The 19,011-nt window shown below is 42.3% G+C and overlaps 1 long non-coding RNA gene across 1 annotated transcript in view; it reads right to left on the bottom strand.

Moving 5' to 3' along the window:
• LOC142656391 (uncharacterized) overlaps positions 1-18,684 on the bottom strand; it is a 100,679-nt gene extending 81,995 nt beyond the window's left edge. Inside the window, exon 1 of the long non-coding RNA XR_012849669.1 lies at positions 18,635-18,684. This is a non-coding gene — a long non-coding RNA (uncharacterized LOC142656391). The remainder of the gene's footprint in view (positions 1-18,634) is intronic.
• Between the last annotated feature and the right edge of the window lie 327 nt (positions 18,685-19,011).

Genomic DNA, 19,011 nt, shown 5'->3' with positions numbered 1-19,011 from the left:
GGTGAAGCTGTATACAGTAAATCTCATCCCCCGGTGGTATATTGAAAGCCGCTCGAATCTCACTCACTGACATGACAGAGTTATCCACTGTAAGCATTTGTGATAGGGTATGTACATCTCTAGAGGTCCAATAACTCCTCCCTAATAAGCCAAAAAGATAAGAAAAACTCGGATTATCCCACATCGGACTCTCCGCCACCACCCCCTCAAGTCCCAGTAAATTTTTAGCTTGTTGCCAGACACGTCTGGCCAATCTATGCAAGGGTAACAGAGAACAGTGTCTACACCGTGTTCCACATTATTATGCACATTGGATTTAAGTGTCATAAACATTTAATTATTCGTTTTTCAATGAAAATCATGGATGGTATTGTGTATAAGGGGAATTTGGATCATTGTAATCAATCTCAGACACCTGTGATAATTAGTTTGCCAGGTGTGCCCAATCAAAGGAAAACTACTTAAAAGAAGGACGTTCCACATTATTAAGCAGGCCACAGGTTTCAAGCAATATGGGAAAGAAAAAGGATCTCTCTGCTGCCGAAAAGCGTGAAATAGTGCAATACCTTGGACAAGGTATGAAAACATTGGATATTTCAAGAAAACTTAAGCGTGATCATCGTACTGTGAAAAGATTTGTGGCTGATTCAGAGCACAGACGGGTTCGTTCAGATAAAGGAATAATGAGGAAGGTTTCTGCCAGACAAATTAATATGATTAGGAGAGCAGCTGCTAAAATGCCATTGCAAAGCAGCAAACAGGTATTTGAAGCCGCTGGTGCCTCTGGAGTCCCGCAAACCTCAAGGTGTAGGATCCTCCAGAGGTTTGCAAGTGTGCATAAAGCTATTATTCGGCCACCCCTAAACAATGCTCACAAGCAGAAACGGTTGCAGTGGGCTCAGAAATACATGAAGACTAATTTTCAAACCGTGTTGTTTAATGATGAGTGCCGCGCAATCCTGGATGGTCCACGTGGATGGAGTAGTGGATGGTTGGTGAATGGCCACCATGTCCCAACAAGGCTGCAACGTCAGCAAGGAGGTGGCGGAGTCATGTTTTGAGCTGGAATCAAGGGGAGAGATCTGGTACGCCTGACGGTGTGAAAATGACCTCTGCAAAGTACGTAGAGTTTATGACTGACCACTTTCTTCCGTGGTACAAAAAGAAGAACCGTGCCTTCCGTAGCAAAATTATCTTCATGCATGACAATGCACCATCTCATGCTGCAAAGAATACATCTGTGTCATTGGCTGCTATAGGCATAAAAGGAGAGAAACTCATGGTGTGGCCCCCATGTTCCCCTGACCTCAACCCTATTGAAAATCTTTGGAGCATCCTCAAGCAAAATATCTATGAGTGTGGGAGGCAGTTCACATCAAAACAGAAGCTCTGGGAGGCTATTCTGACATCCTGCAAAGATATTCAAGCAGAAACTGTCCAAATACTCACAAATTCAATGGATGCAAGAATTGTGAAGGTGATATCAAAGAAGGGGTCCTATGTTAACATGTAACTTGGCCTGTTAATTTTTTTTTTTATTGAAAGAGCTTTTGATTTCTGTAAATATGATCTCCTGATGCTGCAAATTCAACAAATTACCATTTTAGTAATCTTTACAACCTTTGAAATGTTTTGATCTCTGTTGTGCATAATAATTTGGAAGAGTGCATTTTTAGTTTTTTAATTCTAAAAAAAAATCTGTTATCATTAGGAGATTTGTTCAATAAAATTTGCATTATACTCCATTATACTACGGTTGATGGCTTGAAGATTATACTGACTGTCATTTGCATCGACTATTTAGGAAAATTAGCGAAAAATAACATTTGCATAATAATTTGGAATGCGGTGTAAAGTCATGCGGCTCCAATACCGGCCATAGGATTTTCAAACCCAGGACACGAGCCAAATGACACTCAGCATTAGTCGTCAGGGGGAGGGGGAAACCCAAGATACCAGATACCGGAGCTAACCAGCCAAATAATATAAAAATACATCCGGCAATGCAGCCTCTGCCTCATCCTTAGGTCTCTGAAGAGTAGAAAGTTTAAGTTTAGATCTCCCCCCCCCCCCACACACACACACACAAACGGCGCAAAGAGTGAGTTCACTATTTTGAAAAAGTGTTTAGGCACTATCAAATCCATGTGTTCCAAATCATACAAAAATTTGAGTAAGACAATCATCTTTACTATATTGATACGGCCTGCTACCTACAACGGCAGACTTTTCCACACCTGCAGCTTATTCCTAAGGTAAGTCTATAGGGGTGCTACATTCAGCTCATATGACCGAGAACTGTTCCTAGCAATAATAATTCCCATGTATTTGAAGTCAGGGTTTACTCTTAAGCCACAAAACTCAGTGCCCCACCCACAGTTGTCCCGCCTTAGAGGCATCAAATACGACTTTTGCCAGTTAATCAATAAACCAGAGAACCTCCCGAATTCATTGATAACGGAAATGGCCCTAGGAAGAGTGGCATTAGGATTACCCATGAATAATGCCATGTCGTCTGCATAAAGCCCAACATTGCCACTTGTTCAGATGTCAAGGTAGGGAAAGCAAATCCACCCAAATACGTCTCCAACTCATCCAGCGCATAATCAACCCGAGAAGAATACAGTTGATCATAAAATTGTGTGAATTGCTCAAGAATGTCCCCGGGGATGTGCACATTCTATCGTCGGGCCAACTATACCCAGCACAGGAGGAGATCTAAAGCAATTTCTCACTACATGGGCAAGAATCTTACCAGATTGATTACCTAACTCAAAATGCGATTGCTTGCTAAAAAATAAACTACGTGAGGCTTTATCCTTCAAGACCTGTAAGTACTGTCTACCTAGGTCTAACCACGCATTCCTATTAAGAGGTGAGGGATCCAGGACAAATGCCCCTTCTGCCTGCGAACACCTACATGCTAAGTTCTCCTCCTGAAGGGCCGATGCACGTTTAACATATGATATGGAAGACCGGAGACACCCCCTCAAATAGGCCTTGAGTGTATCCCACACCAGTGAGCGATCCCCCATTTGAGCACGAGCCTCTATAAAAATTGACAATTGATCAGGTATTCGATCATTTTGCTGGACGAGCTGAAGCCAAAAGGGATGAATCTTACCCACCCCCCTTCTGCCCGTCTGTGTCTTCTTTAGTGTCAGCAACACTGGGCTATGATCCGAAATCCCCCTCGACAAGTGTGTAATAGATTTTACTTAATGAAAGACAGTGGGAGAACCAAAAATATAATCTTCTGGAAAGCGCATTATGTTGTGGTGTGTGACACGTAAACTCTCTAACACCTTTGTGAGTCGCTCTCCACAGATCAATCAACCCCATTTCTAGCATAAGTAGGCCTAGCCGAGACGGGCCCCCAGAGCCTCACCCCATATTTCCCTGAAAACGGTCTATACCAGGGTCCATAAGCATGCTAAAATCCCCCATCATGACAACACGGGAACCCGGATATGAGGACGCAAATCTCATGGCCTCTTGAATTATCTCCAATGAGGCTGGCGGAGGACTGTATACCCCCAATATTACATAGGGACAGTCATCAATAACCGCGTGCAAAAAGATGTATCTCCCATTAGAGTCTATGTTAGACTGTAGCAGTTTCCATCGGAGTTCAGAATTCACCAAGATAGCCACCCCCCTAGAATAAGAAGTGTGGGAAGCATGCCCCACCCACTGTAACCAAGACTTACTCAAGCTTCTCACAGTATCAGGTGTCATGTGCGTTTCTTGTAGGCAGATCAAATGAGGTCGATGTCGTCTCAAAGCAGCAAATATCACGTGTCGCTTTTGAGGAGCGCCCATTCCCCGAACATTCCAGGACATTAACTGTAACCCCTCCATTTCTCAATACTGAGACATATTAGACTGTCATAACTCAGACTCCCACCCACTAATCCCTGAGTGCATACCTTCCCAAGCCAGTGTAAGAGAATACACATTTCCCATACATGTACGATGTATATGAATATCTCTTCAGCAATTTGAGTTGACTCATAACCTCTCAGAACAAATCTATGAACAAACATTGCTCAACAGAAGCAAACCTTTGCAGACAAGAATCTAGGGGGTAGTCTGTACGGCTAGCGTATTTCTGCCGTACAAACACAAAGTATATCCAAGTATTGCAGCTCCCCTCCCGGCCAGCACCCATTACACAGAATAGACTAGAAATTAATGAAACCTGACTTTCATTTAGTGACCCGCAGACATTAGTTACATTACACTCTGGTAAGATAAGGAACACATAGGAACACAATTCCAAAACTTTTCCTTTTTGGTGTAGCAATTTCAATATTAAGGAGTGAAGTTCAGGTCATAGCAAAACCAATTATGTGTAGTTTATTTGAGTTTTTAATGTTTTTGCTAATAATAAATGACATATTTATAACTTAATTTTTTTATTTTTCTACATAAATTTAGTTTTTTTTACTTTTTTTGTCCAACTAGGGGATTTGAGGGCCTGAACCTCTAGTCGCTGTTATAAAACACTACACTATCTATGTAGGATATTTTAACTGTCAGCTTTACACTGACAGGCAGCCTATTAGGCATCCGTACATGACAAACCAGGAAACCATTGTTAGTATATAACTGACACCCACCGCTAATGGCGCATTAGCTTGCCGTAACTCTACATCAAATTGCAGAACCCCTTGCTGACCATGACATACCTATACATCAAATGTTGTCAAGGGGAATTATTCAAATTATTTTCACAAATTACTATTAATATTATTATGGTAATCAACTGTTAATCCTTTTTAATACCAAATAAAAGAGTCTAGTAAAAAATTTTAAAGAATTTTTTTTTTTAGAATAGTTAATATTCATCAATGATTATTAATCAATTTAAAGCTATGAATCCCCATTTATCATAATAAGAACAGAATAGAAAAGCTTGCTTAGTACTGTCTGTATTCAAAGCGTAGTCTAAAAATTGAGTGCTAAGTTTTCTCTTGGTGCTTCACATGTGTAATTTATAGCTGGGACATTGTAGGACATGGACCATAAATTGAGACTTACAGTTAATGAAAGTATTGATTTCCTATGCATTTTTCAGAGGGGAAATAAGCGCTTAAATTTTCAATGTAATATATGAACAAGTAGAACAAATGTGCCCCCTCATCTAAAATTACCATAAACAGACAACATTCAGCTGGATTATGGTGGCATTGTATTTTGGAGAGAGCTCCATGGTTTACACATTATTTTAATTGCACTTGGATAAGGTTTATCTGTCTAAACTAAAACTTCTCAAATTGATTCATCAATTATGTTGAGCATAGGCTTCCCAATAGTCTTTGTTTACCCAACACATTAAAAAATGTTGTCAGAGGAAATATTTTTTAAGTATTTCTTGTTGGAATTTAAATATAAGGTTGCTATAATGACCAACAAGTATGTATGTATGTATGTATGTATGTATGTATGTATGTATGTGTGTGTATATATATATATATATGAAAATACATACATATATATATATATTGTGAGACAGTGACAGGTAAAGTCATTGAGGGAAGGTACATTTCCCCTAGAATCCTGTCATATGTATCCTAGGCTCCAGGGAATGAGTATTTTTTGCAATCGAAAGCTCTAGCTTTCCAATCTCGGCTTAAGGAAAGGCCGGAAAAAGTGCCTGGGGTTGTATTGGGGAAGAGCAGGGCGGGTTCCCCAATCCCTAGTCCATCTCTGTTTGTAGGACAAGGCTGCTGCTCAATTAGCTGCACCTGCAGCCTGTGTATAAAAAGGTGCAGACACAGTGTGTGTCAGTCTCACCCCTGACTCAGACCGGAGACTACTAAGTCTGGAGTAGCCTGTATTCTATGTGAGTAAAGACCTGTGTTACTTTGTGTCCAGTGCCTGGTAGGAAGGCACTTGGTATAGTTAGATAATATCTTGTTTAGTTAGTGCTCAGACGAGCAGGATTTATTTTGTATTTTGCCTTGTTGTACAAGAGGCTGTTTCTTTGACAAGAATAAAACACAGGCAAAGCCCTGTTATGAACTTTAATGCACGATGTCCCTGTCTCTGGCTACTAAGAAACCGCTCTACCAACTTCTCCTGATGCTAAACTCTCAAATATGGTGGAGAATGCGGGCAAGGTCTTAAAGAGACATACACCTATTTAAAGGACTTTTGCTGCTCCAAGCGAAAAATCGCTGCTAGGGGCAACAACACAATTTCCCCCCCCCCCCCCGAGAGTGCTTGGAAGCATATGTCTTGGGTGAAGGCGGCAACAGGGCTAGAAAAAGAGACTGTTAAAATGGATGAAATACTTAAACAGCTGATTCAGGCTAATATCAACCAGGGGAAGATAAGCACAGCTCTGCAAGAAGCCAGCGCGACTCAGCGAATGGTGCATATAGAAGCCATGCGTGCACAGGCTGAAACCAATATTCTGCTGGGTGAAGCCCACAGACTGGCCTTAAAAGAACAAATTAATCGCCACTTGCAAGACCAAATTCAGGCCTCAGTGGAGAGGTCAGCGGGGCCTCATGGTTTGCGCCAAACCACTCGTGCAGCGGTACAGACATGTCTACAGAAGATGACACCCACCGACGACGTTGAGGTCTATCTCATGGTGTTTGAGCGAGTGGCAGAACGAGAGAAGTTATCTTCAGATCAGTGGGCAGCAGTGGTGGCACCTTTCCTAACCGGAGAGCCGCAAAAGGTGTACTTTGATCTCAATGAGCAGGATGCCAAGGATTACTCCAAGCTGAAGGGTGAGATCCTTGCCCGTCTGGGTGTTTATAGGAATGTGCGTGCTCGACGGGTGCACAACTGGACTTTTGTGGACCTGCCCGATCACAAATGTATGATCTTGTCCATCTTGCAAGGAAATGGCTACAGCCAGAGGAATCAACCCCTGCGCAGATCATGGAGAGAGTGGTGCTTGACAAATACATCCGCTCCTTACCACCGAAGGTTTAGCGTTGGGTCGGTCAAGGTGATCCTACAGATGCGGACCAGCTGGTGAACCTGATTGAAAGGTACAGAGCTACTCAGGATCTACTCCAAGAAGTACCGCCTGGATGTTCTAACCCCAGGAACAGCAAATCGTGCGGAGCACCCGGTAAGACTGTTCCATTTATTAGAGGGGTGAGAAATGTCTTTAAGGGAGGTGGCTCAGAAGGGGAGCAGACGGAGGGAAGAAATCCCAGAGAGACACTGAAGGCCAGACCAGGGTCTCAAGTTGGGGACCGGGGCCGCATACAGTGCTGGCGGTGTTATGGACCTGGGCATATTGCTGCCAATTGTCCCCTGACTACTGAGCCAATGGAGTGTGATGCAGCAAGGCGAATATCCTTGTTTGCACGTCCTGTTTGTTCTGCTGAGACGGTTTACGAGACTGAACAACAAATGTGTGTCGTAAAAGTGGAAGGGTGTACTGTAAGTGCCTTGCTGGATTCTGGGAGTCTGGTTACCCTGGTGCATGCCAGCCTGATAGACCCTGGAACATTCAGAGGACATAGTATAGGGGTCCTGTGCATTCATGGGGACACTAAAGAATACCCCACCGCTTTGGTCACTCTAGAGACTTCCTGTTGAACCGCTTGCCATGAAGTGGGTGTGGTCAAGTCCCTGATGCACAGTGTGATCCTGGGGAGAGACTTCCCAGTGTTCTGGGACTTGTGGAGGAAGAAAGATGTAACCTCCACTGTAAATGTTAATGATGGTATTAATGTGTGCACTGTGATTAGCCCAGAACCCTTTAACGAGGATGCTGAGGTGCCAGCAGTAGGGGTGGCCACTGAGCCTGATAAATTTCCTCTGGCTGTTTTTGCTGGTGAAACAGATGAGCAGGAGGAAATTTCTGATATACCAGAGTTAAATGTATCACGTAACAATTTTGGGACTGCTCAACTTAGCGATCCCACATTGGTAAAAACCAGGGAAAATACTAAGGTATTAAATGGAGTGCCTAAACATTCAGGGGCTGATAAAGTGTTTCCACACATGGCGGTTAACCAGGATTTGCTGTATCGGATAGATAACATACGTGGGGAGGTTATTGAACAGCTGGTGATACCCCAACCGTATCGTAGAACGGTGTTGGACCTGGCTCATAAACACGTTCTGGGTGGACATCTAGGTTGCGAAAAGACCAGAGAGCGTATCTTACAACGATTCTTCTGGCCGGGGGTATATACGGAAGTTCAGAGGTATTGCGAGTCCTGCCCGGAGTGTCAGATAACGGCTCCTATGCCATATTTTAGGAGTCCGCTGGTGCCTTTGCTTATCATTGGGATCCCTTTTGAAAGAATTGGCATGGATTTGGTCGGCCCTTTAGTCAAATCCTCTAAAAGACAGTCCCTTTGCAAAATTCCTCTTCAAAAGCCATTGCAAGAGAGTTGTTTTACATGTTTTCCCGTACTGGTTTACCTAAGGAAATCCTTACCGATCAGGGAACTCCCTTTATGTCCAAAATCACCAAGGAATTATGTAAACTGCTGAAAATTAAACACCTGCGTACCTCTATATATCAGATTCACTGAAGTGATATATGAGTAAAATATAACTTTATTTTATAACTCTCTAAAAACAGGGGTACCCTTATCCCCTCAAACATGGTATCCCCAAAGGCCAGTTCATGAGAGTACGCCGGAACTGTAGCTCGATGGACGATTTTGAGAGACAGGAGCAGGAGCTCACAAATAGATTGAAGGATAGAGGCTTCCCCATGGGAGTAATCAGAAAGGCCTAGGAGGGAGCGAGAGATGCAGATAGGCAGAGTCTTCTTGTCCCTAGAAAACGAAAAGAAGAAAGAGTCACGAGACTCATAGGCACTTATGATTCCAAACAATGTGAAATTATGCAAATTTTGAAAAGGTACTGGCGTATTCTTAGTACTGATGCAGTCTTGGTAGATCAGATCACACAATGGCCTTCAGTCACGTTCCGTAGAGGTAAAAACATTAGGGATAGGGTCATGCAGAGTTGTTTTGACCCCATTACACAAAAAGGAACATGGCTGGACAGACAGATACCGGGTACACATAGATGTGGCACTTGCAAAGCTTGTGATTTCATCCAGAGAGGAAACAAATTCAAAAGTGTTGCCACGAAGGTGGAGTACGATATTCGTGATTTTGTCAATTGTAAAACAGCAGGGGTGGTCTACTTGATAACATGTCCATGTCCACTGAATTATGTGGGCAAAACGGTGCGGCAGTTTCGGCGCCGGATCAGAGAGCATGTTGGAGATATTGTTCATTCGAGAGACACTCCTATATCCAAACACGTACATGCAAAACATCAGGGTCGAGCAGAATGTTTACAATTTCAGGCAATTGAACTCATAAGGCCTCCTAAACGGGGAGGGGACTGGGACAACCTCATTCTGCGTAAAGAAGCCCAGTGGATTTATAGATTGGCGTGTGTACAACCAGAAGGTTTAAACGAGCAGACAAATTATGCCTGTTTTATTTAAACATGCATTTTCATCGTCTGTTATCCTTTCAAGGCAGCCAGATATATATGGCTGTTGTGTCAGGTTTTTATACAGCAAATTGCATTCTGTCATCTGGGCTAACAGGCAACGTCCTTTTTAGCAGGTGTTTCAAAAAACTTTGAAGTGTGGGAGACATTACATCGTTCATTAATCTATACAATATGTATTTACAGGGAAGGTGCTTTATCAATGGTAGTCCAGTTGCGGGCTTGAGCTGATCCGCAATACTTATCCAAATTCTCAATATCGTTATACTCCTTCCTGAATCATGGTTAGTTCTTGTGCAGCATGGGCGATGCATCTGCGGCCTCCACTGCGCCTGCGCGTTCGGTTTGATGCGGTCGATGTTGGTTCCGGGTATGTCAGCTGACAGCCGGGAGTCACATGGACAGGCGTCACGAATTCTGGGGGGTGAGTGTGATTGGCTGGTTCGGAGAGCGCTGCCGAGGACAGGGGGAAGAGTTAGGTGTTTATAGTAACTCAGAGTCCCGTAATGAGGCATGCCCCTGACATCTATGCGAGCATGCTTCCGTGGTGTACAGCAGAATATCTGCTGTTGAACTAATATCGCTGGCATCTTGGCCAGAGTGACCAAGCTACAGACCCCTGATGATAAGTATAGAAACGCGTAGGGTCGGGTGTAATGAGGAATTTTAGCATAGGGAACAGTGGCATTGTTGTATACCTTAGCATTAGGAGTTCCGGTGCGGTTATCGCGGGCTCTAGTGTGTTTTAGGGTCAAAACTACTGTTATGCCCATGTTTAAATGCTGATTCCGGATTGATATCTGTTATAATATACTGAGTCATAGAGGGTTCACAACTGAATCAGGACTTGGTAGTTATTGTTTAATATGTTTTTAATACACACGGTGGGGCTTTTTCACAGTGGTGAGTGTACCCCTGTTTTTAGAGAGTTATAAAATAAAGTTATATTTTACTCATATATCACTTCAGTGAATCTACTAATTTTCCTATATTGTGGGAGCACAATTATATGTATTGTTTAATACAGTGAATTACCTCTATATATCACCCTCAAACTGATGGTCTTGTCGAAAGATTCAATAAGACATTAAAAGGCATGTTGAGGAAGGTGGTTAGTAAGGATGGGAAGGATTGGGACTGTCTTCTGCCCTATTTGACGTTCGCTGTACGTGAAGTTCCTCAATCATCCACAGGGTTTTCTCCTTTTGAACTTGTATACGGCAGACAACCCCGTGGTCTCCTGGACATAGCCAAGGAAACCTGGGAGCAAGAGTCCACACCTTATAAGAGTGTAATTGAGCATGTAACGTTGATGCAAGACCGAATCGCTGCGGTCATGCCGATAGTTAAGGGACACTTGGAGCAAGCTCAGGATGCTCAGAGCAGGGTGTATAACCGAACTGCTAAAGTTAGAAATTTTAACTCTGGTGATCGAGTGTTGGTCTTAGTGCCAACCGTAGAAAGCAAATTTCTTGCTAGATGGCAAGGGCAATATGAGATAATTGAAAAGGTGGGGGATGTAAATTATAAAGTTTACCAACCAGGTAAAAGGAAGACAGTGTATTTATACCATGTAAACTTAATTAAGCCATGGAAAGAAAGAGAGACCCTCGTGGCAGTAAGTACCCCCTATAGTCTTAACCCAGATGTGTATGTGTCAGAATCCCTCGCAAAGCCACAGAAACAAGAGACAAAAGAGTTTGTGCAGAGAAACACAGACGTGTTTTCAGAACTGCCAGGACAGACTAGTATAATAAAACATGACATTGTGACCGAGCCTCAGGTTCGGGTCCACTTGAAACCCTACAGAGTCCCTGAAGCTCGCAGACAAGCCATATCTGAGGAGGTCAAGAAAATGCTAGACCTTGGGATTATTGAAGAGTCAAAAAGTGAGTGGTCAAGTCCCATTGTATTGATTCAGAAACCAGATGGGTCATTACGTTTCTGTAACGACTTCCGCAAGTTAAATGAGATGTCAAAGTTTGACGCATACCCAATGCCAAGAGTTGACGAGTTAATAGAGAGACTGGGCCATTCAAGGTATTTTTCAACACTTGATTTAACCAAAGGCTATTGGCAAGTACCCCTCTCGGAGGGCGCCAAAGAGAAAACTGCGTTCATCACCCCGGATGGTCCGTTTCAATATATTTGTTTACCATTTGGGCTACATGGGGCTCCAGCGACATTTCAAAGGTTAATGGACATAGTCCTCAAACCCCATGGTCGGTATGCTTCGGCATATCTGGACGACATTATAATCTTTAGTGATGACTGGGAAAGCCACTTACCAAAAGTACAAGCAGTACTAAACTCCCTCAGAGCCGCGGGGTTAACAGCAAACCCAAAGAAATGTTCCTTAGGCTTGGAGGAAGCACGGTATCTGGGGTACATAATTGGGAGAGGGGTGATAAAGTCACAGGTCAACAAAGTTGAGGCTATCCAAAACTGGCCCCAGCCCTCAACCAAAAAGCAGGTCAGAGCTTTCCTAGGAATTGTAGGTTATTACCGCAGGTTCATTTCAAACTTTGCCAGCACAGCAGCGCCCCTGACAGATCTTACCAAGGGAAGTAAGTCTGGCATGGTCAAGTGGGACACGAAGGCTGAAAGCGCCTTTCAGGAGTTGAAACTGGCCCTGTGTAACCAACCAGTCTTAGTCACTCCTGACTTCAAAAAGGAGTTTGTTGTCCAAACTGATGCTTCTGATGTGGGGCTCGGAGCAGTTCTGTCACAAGAGGTGGGTGGTGAGGAACATCCTGTGACCTATTTGAGCAGAAAGCTTACCCCGGCTGAGAAAATCTATAGCATAGTTGAACGTGAGTGCTTGGCCATTAAGTGGGCACTTGAGTCCCTGAGATATTATTTATTGGGTCGTCGGTTTAGGTTGGTTACAGACCACTCTCCTCTTACGAGGATGTGTCAAGCTAAAGAGAGAAATTCAAGAGTTACACGGTGGTTTCTTACTTTGCAGAACTTCAAATATACTGTGGAACACAGAGCAGGAAAACTGCAGGGCAATGCTGACGCTTTGTCTAGGACACACTGCCTTGTAGCTAAATGTGTCCGATCCCACGGGCTCGAACAGAGGAAGAGGGTATGTGAGACAGTGACAGCTAAAGTCATTGAGGGAAGGTACATTTCCCCTAGAATCCTGTCATATGTATCCTAGGCTCCAGGGAATGAGTATTTTTTGCAATCAAAATCTCTAGCTTTCTAATCTCGGCTTAAGGAAAAGCCGGAAAAAGTGCCTGGAGTTGTATTGGGGAAGAGCAGGGCGGGTTCCCCAATCCCTAGTCCATCTCTGTTTGTAGGACAAGGCTGCTGCTCAATTAGCTGCACCTGCAGCCTGTGTATAAAAAGGTGCAGACACAGTGTGTTTCAGTCTCACCCCTGACTCAGACCGGAGACTACTAAGTCTGGAGTAGCCTGTATTCTATGTGAGTAAAGACCTGTGTTACTTTGTGTCCAGTGCCTGGTAGGAAGGCACTTGGTATAGTTAGATAATATCTTGTTTAGTTAGTGCTCAGACGAGCAGGATTTATTTTGTATTTTGCCTTGTTGTACAAGATGCTGTTTCTTTGACAAGAATAAAACACAGGCAAAGCCCTGTTATGAACTTTAATGCACGGTGTCCCTGTCTCTGGCTACTAAGAAACCGCTGTACCAACTTCTCCTGATGCTAAACCCTCACAATATATATATTCAGAAGAAATAAATCTTGCAGCACTCCAACAGGATGAATGAAAAAACTGTGATTTATTCAAGCCAACATACAGCGGTGCGACGTTTCAGTCCAACATTAGGACTTTTTTCAATGCTTGAAAAAAGTCCTAATGTTGGACTGAAACGTTGCACCTCTGTATTTTGGCTTGAATAAATCACAGTTTTTGCATTCATCCTGTTGGAGTGCTGCAAGATTTATTTCTTCTGAATATTGATACAGTCCTAGGATCTGGACTGCTTGCTGGCACCCGTTCACATATGTAAGCCTTCTCTCATTGAGATTGAGTGCTGCTGCTTTCTCTGTTTGAATGTATATATATATATATATATATATATATATATTATCAGAAAAAGACAGCACTCCCAGTTAAGGTGAAAAAAATTAGCCCTGGTCTGATGTTTTCGCTCCACACACTAAAGCCTTTCTCAGCGATGTACAGGTGGTTGTATATATAAGGCAGTGAGCAGAAGCATTCAAGACCATTGTTAAAAAAATAACATAGAAATAGTATAACGTGAATAAGGTATGTTGCAGCATACAAGTGACTATATGGTAATAGCGGCATATGTATCAATATAGTGAAATAATAAAATGTCTAAGCATTATGCATTACAAGATTGAAGTCAGCAGCGGGGTACCACAAGGATTAGTGTTAGGCCCAATTCTTTTTAATCTCTTTATTAATGACCTTGTGGATGATATTGATAGCAAGGTATCAGTTTTTGCTGACGATACAAAACTTTGCAGGATAAAACTTAGCTTAACTTTAAAATATTACAGAAAGACCTAGATAAGCTGGCAGCATGGGCAAAAACATGGCAGATTTAATTTAATGTTTATAAATGTAAAGTAATGCACATAGGACGCAATAATAGCATTAGTTCATATACATTAAATGGAATAAAACTGGGGATAATGGAACAAGAGAAGGACCTGGGTTTTCTTGTAACAAATAAGATAAGCAGCAGCACTCAATGTCAGGCAGCAGCTGCAAAAGCAAATAGGATTTTAGGGTGTATAAACAACAGGGAAAAAAACAGAGATGCAACTGTATCATTACCATTCTATAAAGCCCTTGTAAGGCCACATCTAGAATATCGAATTCAGTTTTGGGCTCCACATTGTAAAAAGGACATATGAGAACTGGGGAAGATTCAAAGGCGGGTAAGTGTAAGTATAAAAGCCTTTTAGGATCTAGCTGGTGTCTATGTGTGCTCAATGGCTGTGAGCAGCGTCCCTGCATTGTTATTGCGCATGTACAAGGATTGAATAAGGCCATAGTGCTGATGTGCATGTCCGTGCATTCGCACAAAAACCGGAAGATGCTGCTCACAGCCATTGAGCACACATACACACCAGCTGGATCCTAAAAGGTTTTCATACATAAACTTATAATACAGGTGTCACATATGTTTAATTATGAACTTATTATGTACAGTTTTATGTATGTCTTGTAATGCATAATGCTTAGACACTTTATTCTTTTAATATATTGATACATATACTGTTATTATCATATAGTCACATGTATATCCAAAAAAAGAAGAGAGAAGCAGCACTCAAGATAAAAGGGAATTTATTCACCAAACATCCACCACTGCAACGTTTCACCTCCTCAATGAAGACATTTTCAAGCCTTCATTGAGGAGGGGAAATGGTGCAGTGGTGGATGTTTGGTGAATAAATTCTCATTTATCTTGAGTGCTGATTCTCTGTTCACATTTGGATATACATCATATAAGGAAAGGTCACTCTTTTTGAAGGCTAGTACCTGTCGTACTGGTTTATGCTGCCACAGTGCTGCTCCAATTTTCATTTATTTTCATATAGTCACATGTATGCTGTAACATACCTTATTCCCATTATACTATTTCTATACTACTTTTTTTTTTTAACAATGTTGCTGATGTCACTGCCTTATATATACCACTACCTGTACTGTTTGAACATTGCTTGGGAAAGGCTCTAGTGTGTGGAGCCAAAAAGTCGCACCAAGGCTAATAAAAGCTCTTAATTTTTTTCACCTTAACTGGGAGTGCTGTCTTTTTCTGATATTGTATATTGAGTTGGGGGCAACGGTCAAGTCCCTGTGACGTGCACCCATCTTCATTACCTGTGCTGCTAGACTGTGTACACACACATATATATATATATATATATATATACATATATATATATATATATATATATATATATATATACATATATATATATATATATGTATTGTGCATATCCACATTATATATAGGGAACCCTTTTTAATTGATTTCTAAATGAGTGGAGCTAACATTTGTGTTGTCTTTGCACTAGACATCGTACAGTAATTTTACTAAGGAAAATGAACTGCAATATTAGTAATAAGCTCAGATAATCAGTTGGGGATGTGCTAAGAAAAAAGTTTCAGGGCTTCAACAATAATAGGTAGTAATGAAATACTTGCGTAATAGGAAGTCATGAAAATAATGAGCATGATTAGGAGTGTGATAAGACATTGCACAATTGCTAGGCTGAATTACAGTTTGTCCATTAGAGAAACAAGAAGCCAGGGCCGGACTGGGACTTAAAATCAGCCCTGGAATTTTTAAGCACAGAGGCCCACCGCAGGCCATACGCAGCCGCCAGTGTTGAGCTGGAGTACATGGGACCACCTTTCAGCTCTACAAGACATGGACAGAGTTATTAAAACAGGTGTAAATGAAAAGAGGAATAGTTCCTGATAGCTCAAACTCAAAAAAATCCACTGCTTTTCCACGAGAATAATGTACATGCTCATTATTCTAGAGGATTTTTTGGAAAAAAATTCAAGCAGACTTATTCCGCTGCATGTGAATGGAGTATAAAACATTACCCATTCACTTGTAATGGATGCAGAATGTTAGTGGATTTAAAAGGGATTTAGGTGTGGGATCAGGGACTTAATCAGATCCTGATTGCGTGATCACGGCCTAATACTGACGTATAAAGATTACAAATTATACCATTATACAATGCTAAAATATCACCATACTGTAACAAAATAGTATGATTTAAATGTTATATTTAGCCATATACACACACACACTCACATGCTGGACATATGACGCACAGATGCAACCCACAAGCTGGACACATGCTGAATTCGTGGCACTCACACCTAGGACACATGCGCACGAAAACCACTCACACCTAGGACACATGCGCATGCACACCACTCACACCTAGGACACATGCGCACGCACACCACTCACACCTAGGACACATGCGCATGCACACCACTCACACCAACAGATGTAGCCATCTTTAACTTGATTCTGATAACTTGCTGCAGTGTGATATCACGCAACAAAAGCCATTGGAAAGTCATTGAAAAAGTCAAGATAAGAGATCTAGCCATTGTTTATTTAATGCGTTAAAAAAGTCAAGGTAAAGACAGCTACATCTGTATGACTCATGCGCACGCACACCAATCACACTTATGATCTCTTACGCACGCACACCAAGCACACCACGCACACCTAAAGACACATGTGCACGCACACCACTTATATCTAGTACACATCCCCCACTCAAACCTATGACATATGCGGCACATGCACCACTCACACCTAGGACACATGCGCACGCACACCACTCACACCTAGGATATATCCACCACTCTCGCCACTATCGCCTAAGACATATGCCGCACGTTGTCTACCCACACCAAGGACACATGTTGAACACGCACTACCCACAGCTGGCATAGATGTTGCACACACAACTCACATACCAGACACATACCACTCACACACTAGACATGTACCACACACACTAGACACATACCGCACACACTACTTACACTAGACACATACGGCACACACCACACAAATGCTAAACACATACCTCACATAACACTTACACACTAGACGTCTACCACACATACCACTCACACTCACATTGAAAACAACACACATATAAATTCCACTAACACATTAGAAGAAGACACAAAACTCACACAAATTGCATATTTCACTCATATAATTGACATACACTGTTAACACTACATCAACCAGTCACATTGCAAAAATCAATCCAACACTTCACTCATATTGCTATATTTACCTGCTTTCTTTTGTAGACTGGTGATTCTTGGGCACTGGTATGAAGGATGCTGGCAGTACATAGGCATCTATATCTGAGTACCAAAATCATCTCCACCTTTAGGCCCGTTCATGTGCCCAAGAATCCACGCCCCTTTTACAAAGCTCCTTCTATCTGTGGCTCAAATTAACCCTAACCTGATGCTCACCCTTTTAACCCCTTAAGGACACGGACAATTTTGGCCTTGAGGACAGAGCAATTTTTTTAACATTTCCCTCTTTGCATCTCGACGCTCATAACGCTTTTATTTTTTGTACGACGTAGTAGTATGAGACTTTGTTTTTTGCGGGACGAGTTGTACTTTATGCACGTACCATTTTTTGGTACAAATACATTATCGTTTCATTTCTATAAATTTTTAATTAGATTAAAATGCAGAAAAAAAGCAGTTGCGCAGCAGTTTTAATATTTTTTTTTTACACCATACACCGATCATCATAAATAATGTTATACATTTGTTGTACAGGTTGTTACGGTCGTGGTGATACCAAATATGTCTATATTATTTAATCTTTTGGGACTTATATTTTAAAAAGTTGATTTATTATAAAAAATTTGTGTTTCTGAGTATTTTATTTACTTTTTATTTATTTATTTACCATTATTTTTTTTTTACATTCATTCAACTTTTTTTTTTAATCCCATAAAGGGATTTATCATTTTGATTTTTATTTTGTAACTGCAATGTACTGGCATAGATCTATATGCCAGTACATTAGCCTGTTACTGATCGTACACAGGCAGTTGTTAGGGCATACCTCAGTATGCCCTAACAACAGGAAATATGTTCAGACAGCCCTGGGGTCCTTCACTGGACCCTGGGCTGTCTGGCAATACGAGTTGTGGGCTTTGATCGCGTCACAGTTATTTTCTGTGACGCGATCAATATGCAGTCCCCTCTCTTTGAACGCCGCGATCAGCTTTCATCGCGGCGTTCAAAGGGTTAACAGCGGAGAGAAGATGTTTCTCTCCTCTCCGCTGTCAGAGCGGGGTCGTGGCTGTGTATTACAGCCGTTGCCCCGCTCTCGATCGCGCGCACAGACGCGCGCAGGGACGGCTGTCACACAGGACGAGTATGCTCGTCCTAATGCGCGAAGTGCTCGCTGCTCAGGACGAGCATACTGTGTCGGCAACCAGTTAACCATATAGCTCCTCCTTTCTGCAGTATTTTGACCCCCTCCGCCCACAAACCAATTCTGTGTGCATCACCCATGTCTTTTAAACTTATTTCCCCCCCTACCCCCCTCATTGTAGAAGGCTGCTTGCAGCTTACATGAAGCTGAAGCAGATCAAGAAAAAAAACTGCTGGCGCTACAGCCATCAGCAACATACCTTGCAGGGGCTGGAGTCTCCTTCTCCTCGGCAGCCGGACTGAAGCTGTGCTCAGGGGGTAGAAAGAGCAAGCCCATCACTGATTGGCTGATGCTCAGCCAACCAGCATTAGGTTTTATTTGTACATGCAGACTGGGCATGTACTGATTCTCATTTTCCTCTGTGGCGCCAGAAATGTGCGCTAATGAGCTTGGCATCAGTGCAGAAAACAAGTCTAGAGCTGATTAACTGTGGCTCGGCCAACAAGTTCTATACTTAATTTCTGCAGTGCTCCTTCCCGTCATTGCAGCGTACACAGCAATACATCTCAGAAAGATGTGGTTTTAAACACAGGAGGCAGCAGTTATTGTAATGTGGGTGTTTGTGTTCACCACTGT

This window comes from Rhinoderma darwinii, chromosome 6 (assembly GCF_050947455.1).
Source record: "Rhinoderma darwinii isolate aRhiDar2 chromosome 6, aRhiDar2.hap1, whole genome shotgun sequence".
NCBI classification, from domain to species: Eukaryota; Metazoa; Chordata; class Amphibia; order Anura; family Rhinodermatidae; genus Rhinoderma; species Rhinoderma darwinii.
The sequence above is the reverse complement of the archived record's forward strand: the minus strand, read 5'-3'. Positions and strand labels throughout refer to the sequence as shown.